Source organism: Vipera ursinii, assembly GCF_947247035.1.
Source record: "Vipera ursinii genome assembly, chromosome: 1".
Lineage (NCBI taxonomy): Eukaryota > Metazoa > Chordata > Lepidosauria > Squamata > Viperidae > Vipera > Vipera ursinii.
The window spans coordinates 311,590,353-311,611,692 of NC_139512.1; positions in this window are offsets into that span (position 1 = coordinate 311,590,353).

Genomic DNA, 21,340 nt, shown 5'->3' on the forward strand with positions numbered 1-21,340 from the left:
TAGATGGGATATTATGTTATTAACTAGATGTTTGAATATGGTGGTGAATAGATAATTGCTAGAAATAGTATTATCATTACTAGAAAGATAAGATTTGTAATTAGAATATTAAAATTACAAACTAGAACTGCCAGAGACAAACAAGAGTATGGTATCGCTCTTCAGCTACAAACAATCGATAAACTCCTTTTGGGTAGTCAAAGGAAATTTATCTCTAACGCATACAAACTTCTGCTGTCCAGCTTTATGGCGGAAGAGATTGTAAAAGACACGATGATTGCCTGGGGGAGAAATATCGGGAGGACAATACAGCTTGTCATGTGGCAGAACTTATGGAATAAGACTATGAAGCTGACTCTATCCTCCTCATTTAAGGAAAATTTCTATAAAATGATCTACCGTTGGTATCTCCCCCCCTGTTAGAATCGCTAAAATGTTTCCAGGATCCTCTGATAGATGCTGGAAATGTTGCTCGGCCAAGGGTACCTTCTTTCACCAATGGTGAAAAATTCAACAGTGGCTGTTGGAAATAACAGGCGTGAGTTTCCCTATGCAGCCAGACCTCTACTTATTGGGTATAAGACCGGACAATATCGAAAAAAGAGATTGGTATATATTTGTTCATGTCTCAACAGCGGCAAAGATGGCATTTGCCCAATCGTGGAAGGACCCAGACATACCCCCTGACCATTTGATAATAAACAAGATTCTCTGTTGTGCCGAGATGGACAGGTGATAAACGTGAATCACTATATAATATAAGTTGGAACAAATGTTTTGTATGGCTTAAAAGAAGGTTCAACTCAGGAGACGAGTGATGAGATCACCCACTTAATTGATCTGTGTAATTTATTAGGCTTACAAGGTTGACAAGATATGACCAATGGTAGTTTTGTTTTTCTTTTAATGATAAGGATATTCTATGCATTGGAAAGTTTGGCTGGGATGATATATTTTTTGTTAATAGGAGAGTTGATATAACCCTCGGTCTGTTTGTTTGTTTTCCATGGTTTGTGTTACGTGATTATATGGTTTGTGTCTTTAAACCCCTTGTCCCTTTCCCTATGTATTATTCTGTTATCATTCTTATTGTAAATATTTATTTATTTTATTATTTATTTATTAATTTAATTTATATACCGCCCTTCTCCCGGAGGACTCAGGGCGGTGAACAGGGCAATACATAAAAACTAGATACAAAAATTAAAAATTATTAAAACGTGATTAAACAATGCCCATAATAAATTAATACAAATTAAAATTGAAATTCATTTATAAAAATCCCACCCCGTCCCATCAGGCCAGGCCAGCTTGTTTAAAGAGATGGGTTTTAAGATTGCGCCGGAAGGAGCGGAGATCGGGCGCCATCCGGAGCTCGACCGGAAGATGGTTCCATAAATCCGGTGCACCCACAGAGAACGCCCTCCCCCTGGGGGCCACCAGTCGGCATTCTTTGACCGATGGCACCCTGAGGAGGCCCTCTCTGTGGGAGCGTACTGGGCGGAGGGAAGTTGACGCCGGCTGCAGGTGCTCCCCAAGGTATTCCGGACCCATGCCATGAAGGGCTTTGTAGGTCATTACTAACACCTTGAACCTCACCCGGAAGACAACTGGTAGCCAATGCAGCTCGCGGAGCAAAGTTGTGACATGGGAGTATCGGGAAACTCCCAATACAACTCTCGCGGCTGCATTCTGTACCAGTTGGATAATTAATTAATTAATTAATTAATTAATTAAATAATTAATAAAGATTATATTAAAAAAAGATTTTGGTATGAGAAGAGAAACAGAAAAATGCTAAGAAGTTTGAATAAGAGAATCTTTTGGTTACCCAAATATAACTTATTTTGAAATTATAAACAGTAGAGACTTTTGAACACTGATGGGGAAATAATTTTTTTTTAAAAAGCGAAAACAGGATACTGATTGAACATATGGATATTAAGTGCAAATGCAATTAAGGTATGCTTTGGTTAGAAAAGTTATCTAAAACTAACATTATTGATATTATGAGAAAAATGTAACAAAGATGCTGATATTCAATTGTATATTTATTAATAACAATAAGAACTGTATATGCCTAGTGTGGGAAAACAGGTACTACCGGAAGAAAAGAGGAAACATTTGATGATGTAATATTGGATCTAGACCAAAGAAGTTAATATATACCACTGAATTTGACTGTAAAACAGAAAATTAATAAAATATTTATAAAAAGAAAAAAGAAAAATAGCTTTGAGACCTTGTATCTAATAGTACCTGAAGTGGTTAACATGGAGGAAAATATGTTGGAAACATCCAGTCTACTTTTTTCTTGTCATATTAATGATACTAATTATACATTCAAGAGGATTTTAATATGTGCTAAACCAAAAAGAATTTGTAATGATTTTAATTAGTTTTCCTTCCAAACGCCTATAAACATGATAAATGAAAATGGTGAAACTGATTTACAATTATTTGCCTCTTGGTGTGTTTCCTCTTCTCTTCTTTTTTTAAAATGGGTAGCAAGAAACAGACAGATTATCCTCTGTAAAACTCCATTTTTTTTCTAAGTCTGTGACAAGGATATTATTCATGGTAAAATAACAAGATTAATTAAACATAAACTATTTGCATATTTTGCATGCACTGGTCTTGTGCACATTACTTGAAAAAGTGTCATTTTGGGGGTGGAGTGGCTTGAAAAATGATTACTTTTCATACCTTTTTAAAAGCTGGTTTATGTAAAATTAAACTGTTGATGTTGGATGCATGCATGATAAAAGCAAAAGTTACAAAATGAAAGTAAGTGTTGTGGTTGTGTTATAAGTAGTTTTGGGTTTGATGAGTGCTGCATGAATACTCATGTTTCCTTGCAAATGAAGATATATTTTGAGAATATATACGTGTCAATTATAGCTTCCAACTGAAAAAAAGTTTAATAAAACCATCCAATGGTGGCAACAAATGCAATTAAAACTTTTATTCAGAAAAGGCAATTACCTAAAGCATGTAAATTGAGTAAAAAAAGTAGCAGTGGGTTTTATAGTTCCTCACCATTAGAAATGCTAGCTGGAAAACATTTGGAATGAATAGTTATATGTTTTCAGTGCTACTTCTCTGTTCTGGTTATGTTTCATCCTGTACATGCCTGATAAATGCTGATACTGCCAACATAGAAGGGCAAAATCCAACTTACAAGTAAACAGGGCTTATTTCTGAAAAAGCAAGTATTATCCATGTGAAATCTATCTTTAAAAACAAACTTTTCAAAATGATCAGAAACAAATAAACTATTAAGCATCTATGTCAACCTTCCTCAAGTTGTGTCGGAACTCCTAGAATTTTTCACCCATTTGATGGTACAACGTTTCTTTGAGATAAAGATTGTAAGAGTAAAGATGAAACTGAGAAACTAACACTGGAAAGCGAAGAAAATTAATTCTTCAGATTAAGCATCAATTTTTCTTCACTAGAAAACAATTTCCAAATTTGATTTCTTTATATTATGGCTTTAAAATAGTTGCAATATTGGGTTGTTTTGTTTTTACAAAAATGCTCCACTCATTGGCTATGAAGACCACCTGATCAAATTTATGGTCTAGTCCAGGGGTAGGCAACCTCGGCTCTTTTATGACTCATGGACTTCAACTCCCAGAATTCCTCAGTCAGCTGGCTGAGGAATTCTGGGAGTTGAAGTCCATGAGTCATAAAAGAGCCGTGGTTGCCTACCCCTGGTCTAGTCCTAGCCAGCTCACATAATTTTAATTCCAGTGTAATTGGTTCCTGGTAAGCAAGAAGAAAAACTACACTCTTTAAAGAAGAGAGACACTGCCCTGCTATCACATTCAACACTCTCATGTCCGATGAATTTGAAGGTGTCACCTGCCCATAGGTTTTTACAGTAGAATGATATAATATGCAGTCCCAGGAATGCAATTAACTGATAGTAGTAGCAATTTTATTTATCATGTTTCTATAACTTAGCAAGATACAAGCATTTGTATTTCTGTTCTCATATTAATCAATGTTAGTAATCAAGAACCAAACGATAAATTTCTATTCTGTAATCTTTTTTTGCACAACCTTTGTAATAAGAATCCCAGATACAGCATATGCTAATGGATAAGAAAGCGGGGGGGAAGATTCTCAGGAAACAAATAACCATAGCTTGTGAAATAAGCTATAAGTTACATATATTTCTATTCCATTAACATGGATTCATTCACCACAATGGCTGGAGCCATTTCATATAATATGCCACAAGAAAAAACAAACTCATTATGAAGGACTTCTGGTCCTGCACGGTAGCAACTGGTTGCAGGCTTGCAGACTGCCGCACCCCCACATATAATTTTCGTCCTGCCTGGAGACCCTAATGGGTCCAAGCTGCCCCAGCCAGGCGGCAAAGAAAAGAGGGTGCCCCGGTGACTCTGGAACGATGGCGGTCATTCCGTTTGTCTTGGGGAAAGCCTTCTAACCCGGCAGGAGAAAGGCTGTATTTCACTGATCAGCCCAAGCTACTTGCAACCGAAGTCCAAAAGAACTACCGTATTTTCCGGCGTATAAGACGACTGGGCGTATAAGACGACCCCCTACATTTCCTGTTAAATTATAGGGTTTGGGCTATACTCGCCGTATAAGACTACCCCTCTTCCAACGCACACCAAATAAAAATTAAAAAACATCAGATTTGATTTTAATATGGTAATTTTAATTCAAATGCTTATGACATGCAGGTACTTAGTAGGAAAACTGTCACTTATAAACATAAGGCTGTTTGTCATCAAACATGTAAACATAAAACAGTGCAAGTGGATTAAACTTTAATAATAATAATAATAATAATAATAATAATAATAATAATAATAATAATAAGTTGGAAGGGACCTTGGAGGTCATCTAGTCCAAACCCCTGCTAAGGCAGGAAACCCTACACCATTTCAGACAAATGGCTGTCCAGTCTCTTCTTAAAAACTTCCAGTGTTGGAGCAATCACCACTTCTGGAGGCAGGTTGTTCCACTGGTTAATTGTTCTAACTGTCAGGAAGTTTCTCCTTAGTTCTAGGTTGCTTCTCTCCTTGACTAGTTTCCATCCATTGCTTCTTGTCCTGCTTTCAGGTGCTTTGGAGAATAGCTTGGCTCCCTCTTCTTTGTGGCAGCCCCTGAGATATTGGATCACTGCTATCGTGTCACCCCTCACCCTTCTCTTCGTTAAACTACACGTACCCAATTCCAGCAACCCTTTTCCTATTTTCCTAATTCACTTTTTCACTTTTCCTAATTCACTCTAAAGCTTTCCCTGCGCAGAGCCTTAAGTAACCCCAGCTGCCTGCAATTAGTGCAGGTTCTCATCCCACCAGGCTCAAGGTTGAGTCAGCCTTCCATCATTCCGAGGTAGGTAAAATGAGGACTCAGATTGTTGGGAGCAATAAGCTGACTTTTTATTAATGCTGCTTGGGGGGGTGAAAGCTCTAATAGGCAGGCATATACATAGAATGAAGGCTATTGCTAAGCACATTGATTTGTGCTTTAAATTGTAAGCCACCCTGAGTCTTCGGAGAAGGGTGGGATATAAATAGGATTAAAAAAAAAAGACCAAATGGGAGATCCGCTCCAGGTTTTCCAGCCAGCCCGCCCAGTTCCTGAGTCAAATGTGTCCTTAGAGCTAAGCTGCTGTTCTGGCTATGCATTCCCCACCTGCCTTTCAAGTTGCTCTTGCATTCCCCACCTGCCTACAGCTGCTCTTCAACTTTAGAAGGAAAAAAGCCCAGACCCCAGCCTGTAAAAAATCACAGACTGCAGCTTCTACTCCAATTGGTCCTGCTTTCCCTGCGCAGACTAAATGGAAGATCCGCTCAAGGTTTTCCAGCCAGCCCTGTCCCTAAAGTTTCAGCACCCGGCGTATAAGACGACCCCTGACTTTTGAGAAGATTTTCATGGATTAAAAGGTAGTCTTATACGCCGGAATCTACGGTAACCAGCACAACAGTAAACAGCATGCTTGAAACTGGGTGAGGAATCTGATTTTCCCTTTTGTATTCTACATTTAATTTCCTGGAAAAGATCCCCAAGAACCAAAATACCTCCGAAAGTGAAGGAGGGGGACTTCCGCCCCATCTTTATGCTAACAGAAGCGGTGAATTAAAATTTCCATGGAGGATCAAAATATATCGTAGTGAAATAAATTTATAAACTTGAAAGCTAAAATTTAATTTTGGACAAGTTTAAAATTGTTGAATGGTTAAGACTCTCATTTTAAAGACCATTGTTCATATTGAAAACTAAATAGATGCTGGATGAAGTTCATTACAGTTATGATTTCCATAGAGAACTTGTCAAAACCTGGGAAAAGCTAATTGATGTTTGTGACCTTCAAAGCTTTAATAAAAAAGAACAGCTGTGACAAAAAAGGACAACAATCTGGGCTGCAGACAAAGAGAGAATTATAAACTTTAGGGTGAAAAATCTTCTTTGCACTCTTTGGATTACAAATATCTATTTAACCACGACTCTAAAGCTATTTGCAGATAAGAAGGAAAACTTCAACTTTTGGCCATCATGGATCAGACACATGTAGATAGAACACACCAAGAAAACATAAATACCTCTCAGGAGGAGATATATAGTATACTGCAATTAATTCAAACAACAATGAGTTCAAATCACAAAGAAATCCAAAATAAATTTGAAAATATAAATCAATCTATTTCTAAGTTAATTCTACAACAAAAAAATTTCCAGGAAACAACAGAGAAGGAGCACACAAAACAAATAAGACGACATAAAATTGAAAATAGAGACTCAAAGATGGAACTTAACAAAGCAAGAAAACATGATTTAATCCTAGTGGGGAAAAATTCACAAGAAATGGAAAAAACAACTCATCCCTTAATACTACAAAATAAATCTGAGGACAAAAAAACAGATTGGATAAAATGGAATGTACAGATGTTGAAAACATCATAGAGAAAGGAAGTGATAAGAAAAGCAGAGAAGAAGAAAAACAAAAAGATTTTCAAGAAACATGGAAAGGCAAAAGCCTCAGATAAAGACACTTTATTCGATTTACTTCTTATACCTACAACAACAGTCATGAATATATGGGGGAAAATTTTTGATTCAGCAAAACACGTTGATCAAAAAAGATACTGGTCAAAGGAAAAAGATTAAAGTGAACATTTAAGAAAATAGATGATGGGATCTACCAGACAGAATACTTAAAAAAGAAACATTTGTTTGAATATGGTTAAAGAAATAGAAAAGATTCTGAATACATATGTCATTCTAAGAGGGGTGAATTCCTTAAATATTGTATGCTTTTTTTTCTTTTTTCTTTTTTTTCTTTTTTCTTTTTTTTCTTGATATAAGTGATATAATACTGTTGAAATGGCTTAGATGAAGGAAATGTTTTAGATCAGGGCTTTTCAACCAGTGGTATGGGTACCACTTGTGGTACATTGGCATCTGGCAGGTGGTACGCGACCATCTTAGAAAAGTGGTAGTGGGGGAGGGGAATGAGCTGAACTGGTGGCAGCACCGCACAAGTGTGAGCGAGAGATGGCTGGAGCTGCAGGGCTGTCAGGGCTCAGCAGAAGCGCCAGGATCAGCACTTCTTCGGGACTGTCAGGGCTCAGTGGAAGCACCAGGATCAGCGCCAGGCTCCAGCTGGAGCTCGTCACTGATCCTGGTGCTTCTGAGCCCAGAAGAAGCGCCAATCAGATGGAATGTTGCAGCATCCCCAGGGTCTTGTGATTTACATTCAGATGCTTGGCAACTGATTCATATCCAGGGTCCCAGGGTCATGTGAAGTGACCAAAACCTTCTGCAACCACCCAGCAGACCCGGGGAATAAAAACCAAACAACCCCCACCCTACCTCCCCCACTGCCAATCTTCAACAGAAATGCTCACAACAATGAAAACCTCAGACAGGAGGAAGAGCGCCGCCAGGCAGGCAGGCAGGTGTCTTGCTCGGCTGTGGCTTGGGGGGCACTTTTTTCAGTGCCATTGTAACTTTGAACAGTTACTAAGCGAACTGTTGTAAATCAAGGACTACCTGTACTTCATCACTTTTTTCCTTTTTTTTGTCATCAAACACTGGTGGTACTCGGATGTTGCCATATCCTAAAAGGGGTACAATGGGTGAAAAGGTTGAAAAGCCCTGTTTTAGATAAGTAAATATGTTCAAATTTAGGGAAATTATAATGTATAAAAAAGAAAAAAATGTTTTGAATGAGTTAAAGGATTAGATGACTAGACACATTAAATGGAATATTTAAAGATTAAATATACTTTTAATTATGATTTAAAAGAATAAGAAATTCTGGGAATGAATATATATTAGCTTAGGAGGAATATATATTTTTATGTTTCTTTATTCTTGCTTCTTTTCCTTTTGTTTACTGTTTTTAACCTATTCTGTAAGAAATGTGAAAGTGTTGAGATGGTTTATATGGGAAAAATGGATTTAAATCTTTAAATGTAATTAACTGTTGAGAAAATCTTAACCAGCAAGAATACTTTGAACTTTATGGGAGAAACAAATCTAAATAAGGACTGTAACAGGATATAAGATGAGGCAACCCAGAATGATTAGATAGAAAAGAAATATTATATTGAAGTGATCTTTATTTCTAGGAATACTGGGAAAACATCATATGTGTAACTATTATTTATCAAAATAATAAGAACTGTATTAATTCAAGGTTTGCAAAGAAAACATTTTTGGGAAAAGGGGAAATCAACTAAATGTACTATGTGGAATTTGGATTATAGAAACCAATTGTTAATGATTTTTTTTACAAACGTAAACCCAGCAAACACACTGTTTACCAACTATTAAGTGATTTATGTTTTAAAAAATCAATGTGTACATTGGCAGTTAAAAATATCTAAAAAGAAATGAAATAAATGGGCCTTATCCAAAAAAATGAATTTTAATGTGGAGAAAAGCAAAGTTTTACATTTAGGCAGGAAAAATCAAAGGTATACATACAGATTAGGTGAGGCCTGGCTCAAAAACAGTAACTGTGAGAGGGACCTTGGAGTCTTAGTGGACAATCACTTGACTATGAACCAGCAGTGTGCAGCAGCAGTCAAAAAAGCTAATACAATCGGAGGAGGCGGAGCCAGCTGTCAAACGGAATGGCTGTGTTGAGAAGCCGCTCTGAAATGAGCGTGCCGATCTCACAGCTGTTCCTCTGTTCCCAGTGGGTTTTTTAAAAGCCCCAGATCTCTCGGAGGGAGATTAGAAGCAGAGGCACCCAGCTGAGCAGACTCAGGACGGCGGTTCGAGCTGCAGAAAGGAGGAAAGCCTAGGAGAGAGCCGGGTGAGGGAGACGGCCTATTATGGCGGCCGTGAAGAAATGACAGCTGTCAAAAAATAGCGGTGAGCCAGCAGGACAGCAATTCATCTAACTTGGCAGAAGAAACACTCAGCGAACTCTTGTAAGTGTTCCGGATGGTGAAATCTTTCCGGAGAATTTCACAGAAGAGAAGATAAGAGGAGAGGCCCCAGAGCGAAAGGGGAATTCATCTCCCCTGTCAGATAACAGGGAGAAGGAGACAGGGGAAAAAGAGATCTGACCTTAAAGCAACAGGCTCACAGGCTGTAAGGACTGGAGATCATGGATGGTTTCTCTTTCTGGCTCTTGCAGTAAAGCCAAGAAGTTTAACAAAAAACAAAATAAACTTGAAGAGTGACAGTGCAGACTGAGCTGAGAGAGTGGACATCTTGAAGAAAAACTAACGACCAATTAGTATCAAAGGAGGGAAGAGTGATACTCATAAATTAAGAAGTAAACTATTTGTTTCAAAAAGTTTCTAAAACAAAAGGGATAAATGGTAATTGTTTTGAGAATTTAGACCAATAAGAATTAATTGAATATAACCTATGGTATGATTGATTTGGAGGAGACTAATTAGGAACAAAAAGTTGAATGTTTAAGGAGGGAGAGAAAATCTATTTCTCCCCTTGTTGTATATAATAATATTCATAACTGAACTGACTGTGAAATCTAGTTTTTATTGTTAAAGAATTGAGTAATATTGGTTATATTATTGTTACATGTTTCTATATAGAAAAGTTAGGACTGTTTGGAATATAGATATTTGAAATTGATTAATAATGATTATTATGTTTTAGTGTAATAGGCGTAATAGGTTGGATATTGTGTTAGCAACAAAATCTAGCATTGTTAAGATATAAGGCACTAGTGATTATAACCTTGGAAGAACGATAACCTCCCCAGGTGTGGTGGAGGGAAAGACAAAGATTGTGTATAAGTGGGAGGGTTGGCTGATGTCATTTAGAAAGATGACAAGCATCCCAAATCTCACGAGAGTTGGGACTGGAAGAAGGCAGATGACCCAAGCCTCATCAGAAGAATTAAGCCCAGCAGGGCAAAGATCTATAGAGGAGATTTTTTTTTATTTTAATTCCATTTATATCCCACCCTTCTCCGAAGACTCAGGGCGGCTTACAAGCTTAGCAGTAGCCTTCATTCTATGTATATGCCTGCTTATTAGGGCTTTCACACACACCTCCAAGCGGCATTATTACAAAGTCAGCTTAATTGCCCCCAACAATCTGGGTCCTCATTTTACCTACCTCAGAAGGATGGAAGGCTGAGTCAACCTTGAGCCTGGTGGGATGCGAACCTGCACTAATTGCAGGCAGCTGGTGTTACTTAAGGAGGCATTAGCGGGAGAGAGCAAGCTCACTTAAAGACATACAAACAATATTACAATCCAGGCAAGAGGTTATGTTGAGAAATCATGAGGATTTAAAAAGAGAAATAGGTGAAATAAGGAATGATACTGGAGAACTCAAAGAGAGGATGGGAGCAATGGACGGAAAATTTGAATGTTTTCAAGAGCAAATATTAAAAAATGAACAGAAATTATTAGAAATGGAGGACAGAATGAATAAGGAGGAAAGAAGAGTAGATGAAATGAATGAAAAACTTTTGCAAGCAAATAAAGAGTTAGAAAAAACCATCATACTGCTTGAAACTGAGAAAGCAGACCACTATTTACGTTTCCAAGCTATTATTGACTCAAGCTCATGAACCCCCTAGTCCCGGCTGGGGAGCTTGTGAAACAGAGATAAACAAAGACACGGTTATCATTGGGCAGCTCCTGGCTAAATGGAGGGATTGATTGATTGATTGATTGATTATATTTATATGCCGCCCTTCTCCCTAAGGACTCAGGGCGGCTCACAACAATAAAAACTAAAAAAGAACATGAAAATACAAAATTTAAAAAAGAATTAAACAGTAGATATGTTCAATACATAGTAATTTAACCCCATAAAACCAAATTTAAAACCTGACAGAACTCTGAGGAGGCCGACTCTGTGGGAGCGAACCGGGCGATGGGAGGTTGACAATGGCAGCAGGTGGTCTCGCAAATACCCCGGGCCTAAGCCATGTAGGGCTTTAAAGGTAATTACTAGCACCTTGAATCGCACGCGGACAACCGGAAGCCAATGAAGCTCGCGCAAGAGTGGAGTAACATGGGAATAGCGAGGAACTCCCATAAGTACCCGCACGGCCACATTTTGCACGAGCTGAAGCCTCCAGGTGTACTTCAAGGCAGCCCCATGTAGAGAGCGTTACAGTAATCCAGGTGAGAAGTGGCAAGGGCATGGGTGACTGTGCATAGGGCATCTCAGTCCAAAAAGGGGCGCAACTGGCGCACCAGGCGAACCTGTGCAAAGGCCCCCCTGGTCACAGCAGTTAAATGTTCTTCCAAATTAAGCCGTGAATTCCATGCTGTAACCGGGTCTGAAACCGGACTGGTATGGGTCTAGATAGTCCGCTTCATCCAGGAATTGCGGAAGCTGACGCACCACAACACTCTCAACAGCCTTCGCTACAAAGTGAAGGTTGGAGACAGGACGATAGTTATTCAACAAGGCTGGATCCAAGGCAGGCTTCTTGAGGAGGGGCCTCACCACCGCCTCTTTCAAGGTGGAGGGGAAGACACCCTCTGTCAATGAAGCATTGACAACTGCCTGGAGCCAGCCCCCTGTCACCTCCCCGGCGGCCGAAACTAGCCAGGAGGGACATGGGTCCAGTAAACAGGTCGTAGCGCTCAGTCTGCACATAATCCTGTCCACATCATCCAAAGATACAGGGTCAAACTCACCCCAGATGGTATAACCAAGACCTGCCTCTTCCACTCCGCCAGATTCCACCCAGTCGGAGTCCAAACCAGACCGGATCTGAGCAATTTTGTCCTGCAGATACTGTACAAATTCCTCAGCCCTACCCTGCAAGGGGTCATCCCTCGGTCGCTGATTAAGCAGTGAGCAGGTCACTCTAAACAGGGTGGCTGGGCGGTTATCTGCAGACGCGATGAGAGCGGAAATGTAGGCATGCTTTGCTGCTTCCATCGCCACTAGGTAAGACTTAAGATAAGTTCTCAACTGTGTTCGGCCAGATTCAGATTTGCTGGACCTCCAACGACTCTCTAGGTGTCTTTTCCAGCACTTCATCTCTCGGAGTCCCTCGGTAAACCAGGGGGCCACCCGGGATCCACGCTAGGTCAGAGGCCACAAAGGCACAACTCAATCCAAGGCCCCAGCAGCCGCCCTCTCCCAGGCTGCCACTAGGGCCTCAGCAGAGCCGTGGGCAAGGGAAGCAGGAAATGTCCCAAGCTCCATCCGGAACCTCTCAGGGTCCATCAGGCGCCTGGGGCGGAACCAACTGGTCGGTTCTGCCTCCCAGCGGCGGGGGGTGGCGTACTGAAAGTCTAGCCAGAGAAGAAAATGATCAGACCATGACAGGGGATGGATGGTTAAATCACCCCTACCAAGATCATTAATCCACTGCCCAGAGATAAAAACCAGGTCGAGTGTGTGACCTCCATTATGAGTCAGGTCCTGAATTATTTGAGTCAGGTCCTTGACTGTCATGGAAGCCATGAACTCCCGAGCTAACTCAGACGCCTCACCCACGGAAGGCAAATTGAAATCCCCCAGAACTATAAGCCTGGGGAACTCAATCGCCAACCCGGGCAAGACGTCGAGGAGCTTGGGCAGGGCTGATGATACGCAGCTGGGAGACAGGTACATAATCAATAGGCCCAACTAAACGCCAGGACCCAACTTCAAAAGGAGAGATTCACACCTGCCTATCTGAGAGACAGTGGCCACTCGCGGACAAAGACTCTCCCTGGGTCTGTGGCTGGTGAAGCACCCGGAAGCCCGCTGGGCATAGCTCCAAGAGGGGGACACCTCCCTCTTGGCCCAGCCAGGTCTCCGTCATGCAAGCCAGGTCCGCGTTCTCCTCCTCAACAAGATCATATATGAGGGGAGCCTTGTTCACCATGGACCTGGCGTTGAAATAAACCAACCTGAGCCCAGGGTTCTGCAATCCTATGCCCCCAGGGAAGCAAGAAGAGCAATGAGGGCGGGAACAGGCAACCGCTTGAAGACAGCAGTGGACCATTCCCCAATAACGATAAAGCCCAGAATTCCAAGAATACATCCATACCACCCAAAGCATTTATATTTTGGGAGATAAAAGCCAGCTCTTTGAATTATAGCTACAAGGTGCTTTTCCTATTCATGCCCTGGAACTGAAAGTAACCTTACGAGTTGCTGTAACAGCTGTAGAACAAGGTCAGAACCTACATTAAATCTTCATGCAAACACTGTCGAGTGCTTAGCATCTTATTCATTACTTAACAGGAAAAAGCTTTTTAAAATGAGCATTAGATGCTTCCCTATTTCTCCACAGAACATTTGGTATCATTTATTATTCATGGTCATCTTTTAACTCAAGATTTCAGGAAAAAAGCCACTTTAAGCCTTAACATCACCTCTCCCTGGTTTCTTTCAGAGACGTACGTCAGCTACACAATAAACTAAGGTAAAGGAGTCCCTGCAGATTTTACTCCACTCATCGTTGCTAACTATAGGGGGCAGTGCTCTTCTCTGTTTTAAGACCATTGAGCCAGTACTGTCCAAAGACATTTCCACAGTCATGTGGTCATTTCAGACAAGTGGCTGTCCAGTCTCTTCTTTAAAAACCTTGAGTGATGAAGCATCCACATCTGAAGCAAGCTGTTCCAATGGTTAACTGTCCTCACTGTCAGGAAGTTTCTTCTTAATTCCACGTTGCTTCTCTCCTTGATTAGTTTTCATCCACTGTTTATTGTCTTGCCTTCTGCTGCTTTGGAAAATAAATTGACCCTTTCCTCCTTGTGGCAGCCTCTCAAATACTGGAATACTGCTTTTCCCCCTAGTCCTTTTTTTCTCTAGACTGGCCGTTCCCAAATCCTGCAACCGTTCTTCATATGTTTTAGTCTCCAGGCCTTTAACCATCTTAGTTACTCTTCTTTGCACTTTTTCCAAAGTCTCAAAATCTTTTTTGTAATGTGGTGAACAACACTGGATGCAGTATTCCAGGTGTGGTCATAGTAAGAATGTATAAAGCGGTACTAATACTTCAAGTGGTTGTGATACTATGCCTCTGTTTATACAACCAAAAATTGTATTAGCTTTTTGGGCTGCGGCTGCACACTGGTGGCTCTTGTTTAAGTGATTGTCCACTAAGACTTCAAGGTCCCTCTCACAGTTAATGTTTTTGAGCCAGGTTTTGCCTAATCTGAACTTGTACCTTTGTTTTTTCCTGCCCAGGTATAAAACCTTACTTTTTTCCACATTAAATATCATTTTATTGGATAGGGCCCATTGTTCAAGTCTGTCAAGATCTTTTTGGATCCTGAGCTTTTATTCTAGGGTGTTGACTATTCCTGCCAGTTTAGTGTCATCTGCAAATTTGAGGAGTTCCCCTTCTATTCCCTCATCTAAGTCATTTATGAAGATATTGAAGAGTACTGGGCCTAAGATGGAAGCTTGTGGTACCCCACTGCTTACTTCCCTCCATGTAGATGTAGTAACAGTAAGGACTACTCGTTGAGTATGGTTTGTCAGCCAGTTACAAATTCATCTGGTGATGATGCTGTCTATCCCACATTTTTCTAGCTTACCAAGAAGTAGGTTGTGGTCTACTTTGTCAAATGCCTTGCTGAAGTCTAAGTATACTATGTCCACAGCATTTTGCTGGCCTACTATTATTCTTGCCCTGTGAACCGCCCTGAGTCCTCAGGGAGAAGGGCGGTATAGAAATATTATTAAATTAAAAATTAAAATTAAATTACTAATTTAGTCACTTTGTCAAAGATGAAATAAGATTGGTTTGGTACAATCTGTTTTTAACAAACCTGTGCTAGCTACTAATTATAACTGTATTTGTTTCTGGATGTTCACAGATCTATTTATTATTTTTTCCAGTATCTTCCCAGGTATTGATGTTAGGCTAATTGGTCTTAATTTCCTGGGTCTGTTTTTTCCCCCTTTTTTGAAGATGGAAACCTCATCAGCTCTTTTCCAATCCTCTGGTAGTTCCCCAGTGCTCCAAGATTTTTTAAAGATATGATACAATGGTTCTGAGATAACATCTGGCAGCTACTTCAGAACTCGGGGGTGTAGTTCATCAGGTCCCAGTGATTTATATTCATCAAGGTCAGACAGTTGTACTCTTACCATTTACCAAACATCTACACTAATGGCCTTTGTTGTATGAAGTATTTATTTCATTAGTTAATAGTTTAAGGCCTTTTTCGATAGGGGGATATATGCTTTGGAAATTTCCAGATGCTGTCTTTGGAAAGAGTTGGGAACCTTCAATTCATAAAGTATTCAGCTACTAGAATTTCTGACTAACAGTTATGTCAACATTAATTTTGAAAAAATTACTTTAGCTACTTGTTTGCCAATAATCAAAATTTAAGATGATGATGTTTACTTTTAAAGCCAAGGCCCACCAATCTGGAGCACAGTATTTTCTTTTATATCAATCTTCTTCTTTTCTAAAATTGTCAAATTTTGTCTATAGAAGAACATGATAAAAATTCAAAATTATAGTTTTTTTCCTGTAATGATGCCTAATTCCTAAACAGAGGCATTACTTTGTATGATAAATTAAATACTCAGGCATTGCAAATTACTGCATTTTAGTAGTACTGTATTTGTTTACTAACACTTTAATACTGAATTAAGAAAATAATTTTCTGAGAAAGACAATTTTAATTTAGTCCAAATTTATAATTGCCATTACTTCATCTCCAAGTTTGGGTTTTATCCAAAAATATATTCCAGAAAAAGCATAATAACAATTTCATTTTGTTTCTGTTTTTAAGTGAGAAAGTGAAAGAGATGTGGAGGGAGAAGATGACAGAAGATTGTGGAGACAAAAAAGTGTGCACATATACATGTTCATCCTCAGCAGATGGCAGCATTTAGACAAACTTCAGAAGTCAAGCAGAATTGGTCCTGGTGAGTATCTGAATGGGGAAAATCACAGGGGAATTCCTGTACTGGCAGCTAGACAGGGAAGTCAAAACAATGCCAAGAAGAAGATAGTGGCAACCTACTAAATAATACCACAAGTAAATTATAGCAACTAGGAGTCAAGCTTGAAAACTTCTCTGACAAGATAGGACATAGTCAGATCTGGATTGTAACTATGTTGGAAACCACTAACACTTATGTTATTGAAAAATATCCTGGAAGAAGATAATAGCAAATCAATTTATGTGTTGCTGCCAAGAAACTATGATCCATAAAGTCAATAGGAGTTGAGCACAACTTGTAGGAATCTTTACAATTGACTATTTATTTATTTTTTTAAAAAAATAGGTCATGAGGTGCAGGTCAAATGAAATTGCCCTCCCAGTCTCTGAGAAAAAACTTCATCCATAAAATTTGTCTACAAGTTATGGTGCTGAGGCTTATAGATGTTCCAGTCCAGGGATAGTTTGTCTTTCCTTATGTAGATAAATTTGTTTTCAGGAAAAAGAATTTCATTTTGAAATGAATGTAATTCTCTCAAGAATTATTTTGTCATTATGAACAGTCAAATAAGAAGGAAGGAAGATTATGTGCCTCTCCAAGTCACAGAAATTATTTTGTAGTTCAGCTGCATCATCTGAAAAGGATTTTAACTATAATCTTTTGTAAGATGTGACTATTACTAAGATAATCCAATTATTTGTATTTATTTATTAAATTTATATGGTATGTCACTGGTAAGCTACTCTTATCAGATAGTCTTTGACTTAGGACCACAACTGAGCCCAAACCATCCATTGTTAGGAAGACAGTTGTTAAATGTTTTTTGCCCCATTTTATCACCTTTCTTGCCACAGAAGCAGTAGTGGGATTCAGCCAGTTCGCACCAGTTCAGCAGAACCGGTAGCTAATTTTTTGTTGCCCAGACCCAGAATGGAGTTCCGGAAGCAGCATCGACACAGAGAACCGGTTGCTCACATATTTGAATCCCACCACTGCACAGAAGTGAATTAGTTAATTTAGTAACATGATTGTTAAATAAATCTGGCTTCCCTATTGACTTACCAATGTATTTTCTGCAGCAGAACCAAAGACAATTAACTTAAAATTTCTCCAAACAACAGAACAACCTTGTGTTCAGATGAATATCAACCCAGTGACAGCCATTTAATAATTCCTTTTTAGGAAACAGATAAAAAATATCCTGAATATTAAGAACATCACAAGAAAAAAAGCAAGGAAAAATAATTTTCATTTAAGATTACATCGATTCCCCTCCAATTCTTTTCTTTCAAGAGGTGAACAGTGCTAAAGCTAACATTGATTTTCTGTTCCTCTGTATAACTTCTAAACTGTTATTTAAAGAAACCGACAGATGTTGCCCACAAGCCTCAGAAAGTTCCCTAGATAGCATTTCCTAGGAGGCTTCGGTGGCATCCTGACAATAACTCAGATCCAAAGTTACACAAAGGGAGAGACAAACCGATTGTTATTATTATCATACTGTGTTATAGAAATGCAATCAAAATGGCACCATTCATGATCAGATACGAGGAAATCCAGTGTTTACATTAGTGGTGAGGGAAAAGCCAGAATACAGAAATGAGAACTGGACAGGCTCAGTGTCCCCACAATTATGGTTGACTGGAAGGAAAGAAAGAAAATTAGGAAAATGGGATGAAAGTTAATTGTGTTTCCTGCAAAAAGGAAGTCCTGATGGCCACCTGGGAGGTATTACACCTGAGTGATCTCTCTATACCATGGATCTAGGAGTTAAGGGAGATGAAGTGGGTGAAGAGACACCTTGAGTGCCATAGGCTAGAATCACTGTTATAGACTACTTTTTACATATTTATTTATAAAATTTATTGGCTGCTCATCTTACCACAGGATAACTCTAGGCAGCTTACAGTTACATAAAACATAAAAAGTTAAAATCAGATATTAAAATCAAGGACACATGGGGAAAGTGGGGGCAGAGTGGGGGTGGATGGGATTTATTATCACTCAATTCCACACTTGGAATACTGCAGCCAGTTTTGGTCACCACGATGTAAAAAAGAATGCAGAGAAGAGCAACAAAGATGATCAGGGGACTGGAGGCTATAACATATAAAGAACAGTTGCTGGAATTGGGTATGTCTAATGAAAACAAGGATTAGAGGTGACATGATAGCAGTGTTCCAATATCTCAGGGGTTGCCACAAAGAAGAGGGAGTCAAGCTATTCTCCAAAGCCCCTGAGAGCAGGACAAGAAGCAATGGATGGAAACTAATCAAAGACAGAAGCAATCTAGAACTAAGGAGAATTTTCTTGACAGTTAAAAGAATTAATCAGTAGAACAACCTGCCTCCAGAAGATGTGAATGCTCCAACACTGAAAGTTTTTAAGAAGAGATTTGACAACCATGGTATAGGGTTTCCTGCCTAAGCATGGGGTTGGACTAGAAGACCTCTAAGGTCCCTTCCAACTCTATTATTCTATTCAATCATCAACCTCCATCGTGTTGTTCCCCCACTGGGGCCCCAAACCGATTGGCAGAGCCATGTCTTTAGGCCTTTACAAAAATGTAGGACGGTTAGGGTCAATTTCACAGCAGGGGCAAGATGTTCCAGAGAACAAGAGCAACAGCAGAGAAGGACGTCCTCCTGGATCCCACTAGCCAGAATAATTGGGCTGACGGGATCCACAGCATGCCTCCACTGCCAGCACAAGTGGTGTGAGCCAATCCCAGTGGGGTGAGATGGTCCCTCAAGTAACCTGGACCCATGACATGAAGGACGTTTACAGCAAAACATAATTTTTCCCCATCCTTATAGCATCTGCCATCTGGCAGACCCAATTCAGGTAACATGGACTCTCCCTGGAGTGAGTAATTCTGTAATATGACAAATAAAGTTGTTCAGATTCACTTTGCACTGGACTCCATCATTGAAGCAAAAAAAAAGTTATAGTTATGAGACCTAAGTCTTACATCAGGGGTCCCTTGCCCCTGGTCCCTGGACTGTCACTGGTCTGCAGCATGGCAGAAACCGGTCCGTGCGAACAAGCAAAGCCCTATCTATGGAATGAATGAACATGAAACCATGCCCCCTACAGTCCACAGAAAAAAACCTCTCTCCACAGAACCAGTCCCTCATGCCTAAATGGTTGGTGGCCACTGTCTTACATGGTTATCTGGGACGAATTTGGTCCTGTTAAACCTGAGGACCTGGGGCTCTTACAGCTGTTGGTTCAGCTGCCTCTGTATTAGATCCATCCACTCCTGTTTGGTCAAGATTTCCAGGGAGAGGGTTTGGGTGATGATTAATTCTTCCTTGAGTTAAGGTGTGGTTTTGCCAACTCTTAAGGTGATGGTGGTGTGCTCCCTACTAAAGGGTTATCACTCGGCCCAACCAGTTTGAACAGTTTTCATCTGGTTTCCAACCTTCCCTTTGTAGAGTGGAGAAGGTAGTTGCACTGCAATTTCAACAGACTCTGGATAAATCTGAATCATATCCAAAATATTACACACACACACACACACACACACACACACACACACAATCAGTCGCAAAGCTTCATAAAATGAAGATGAAGATGAACTACTGATGGCAAAGCCCACAATTCCTTATTAGAAACATATTTCCATTGCTCTTAATCTTCTACCCACCTTCCTTTGCAGTAGAATGTTAACCCATCTTCACTGGTCAAAAATGTTCACCCTGCATCTAAAGCATCTTCAAATTTTATCTTATACCAGCCTTGCAGCAATAAATTAGTCATTCTTGAATACATAAATTAGTTCTGGCCTGATTACACTGACAAACAATTGCATGGAAAGAAGCTTTGAGTTAATGTGTAGTTCAAGACTATGCAAGAAGACAGCCTTGCAAGTAGCACATCTAATGTAAACATAAATTATATAGTGTAGAAAAATTACCCATGAATAGATACTGTTGAAAAGTATTAAGCATAAGTAAGATGTCCAAATGAAATATAATTTCAAAATTCTTAGGAGCTAAATTGCTTGCAACAATCCATGATTGAATTATGCACTCATCAGTGTTCTGCTACCATGCTCTTGTCTCAGAGTGATAGTAGAATATAATATGAACAAAATGATCCATACGTCTACTGAATTCAACATGACTTGACATACATATATATCAGGAACTGAAAATTTTTCAGATCTTCTATATTTATGAATTATCATATGATGATCCACCATTGTAAGGTGTTTTTTTCCTTAATGGGGATTATCTTTTACTTGGCAAATCCATTTCAAACAGTTTAAATATTTTAGACATTAATGAAATTACATTCCTCTTAGCTGTTGAAAAACCCTTGGATAAACGTTTCCCATAAAGTAATGAATTGCATCAACACACAACACTTAAGAATCTGTCCTATTAAGAGTACCCAAAATTTACACCTGAATTCTTTGGAGAATAAAATGTCTAAATAAATGTTAAATAAAATCCTATTTGTGTACAAGCCCTTCACTCTCAAGTCACTTGACTAAAAATCATTCATTCCCTGTCAGAATTCTTGGGAAGTTCTACCTAAGGTTAAGAGACGCGGTGGCTCAGTGGGTTAGGACGCTGAGCTTGTCGATCAGAAGGCTGGCAGTTTGGCGGGTCAAATCCCAAGTGCCACGTAACAGAGTGAGCGCCTGTTATTCGTCCCAGCTTCTGCCAACCTAGCAGTTCAAAAGCACGTAAAAATGCAAGTAGAAAAATAGGGACCACTACGGTGGGAAGGTAACAGCGTTCCGTGCGCCTTTGGCGTCTAGTCATGCCGGCCACATGACCACGGAGACGTCCTCGGACAAGCGCTGGCTCTTCGGCTTTGAAACAGAGATGAGCACCGGCCCCTAGAGTTGGAAACGACTAGCACGCATGTGGGGGGGAACCTTTACCTTTACCTTTTTACCTAAGGTTAGTTAGTCATCTCTGATAATTGTAAGTATTCACAGAACAGTTTTCTGCTGTTCAGAAGATCTGATTTC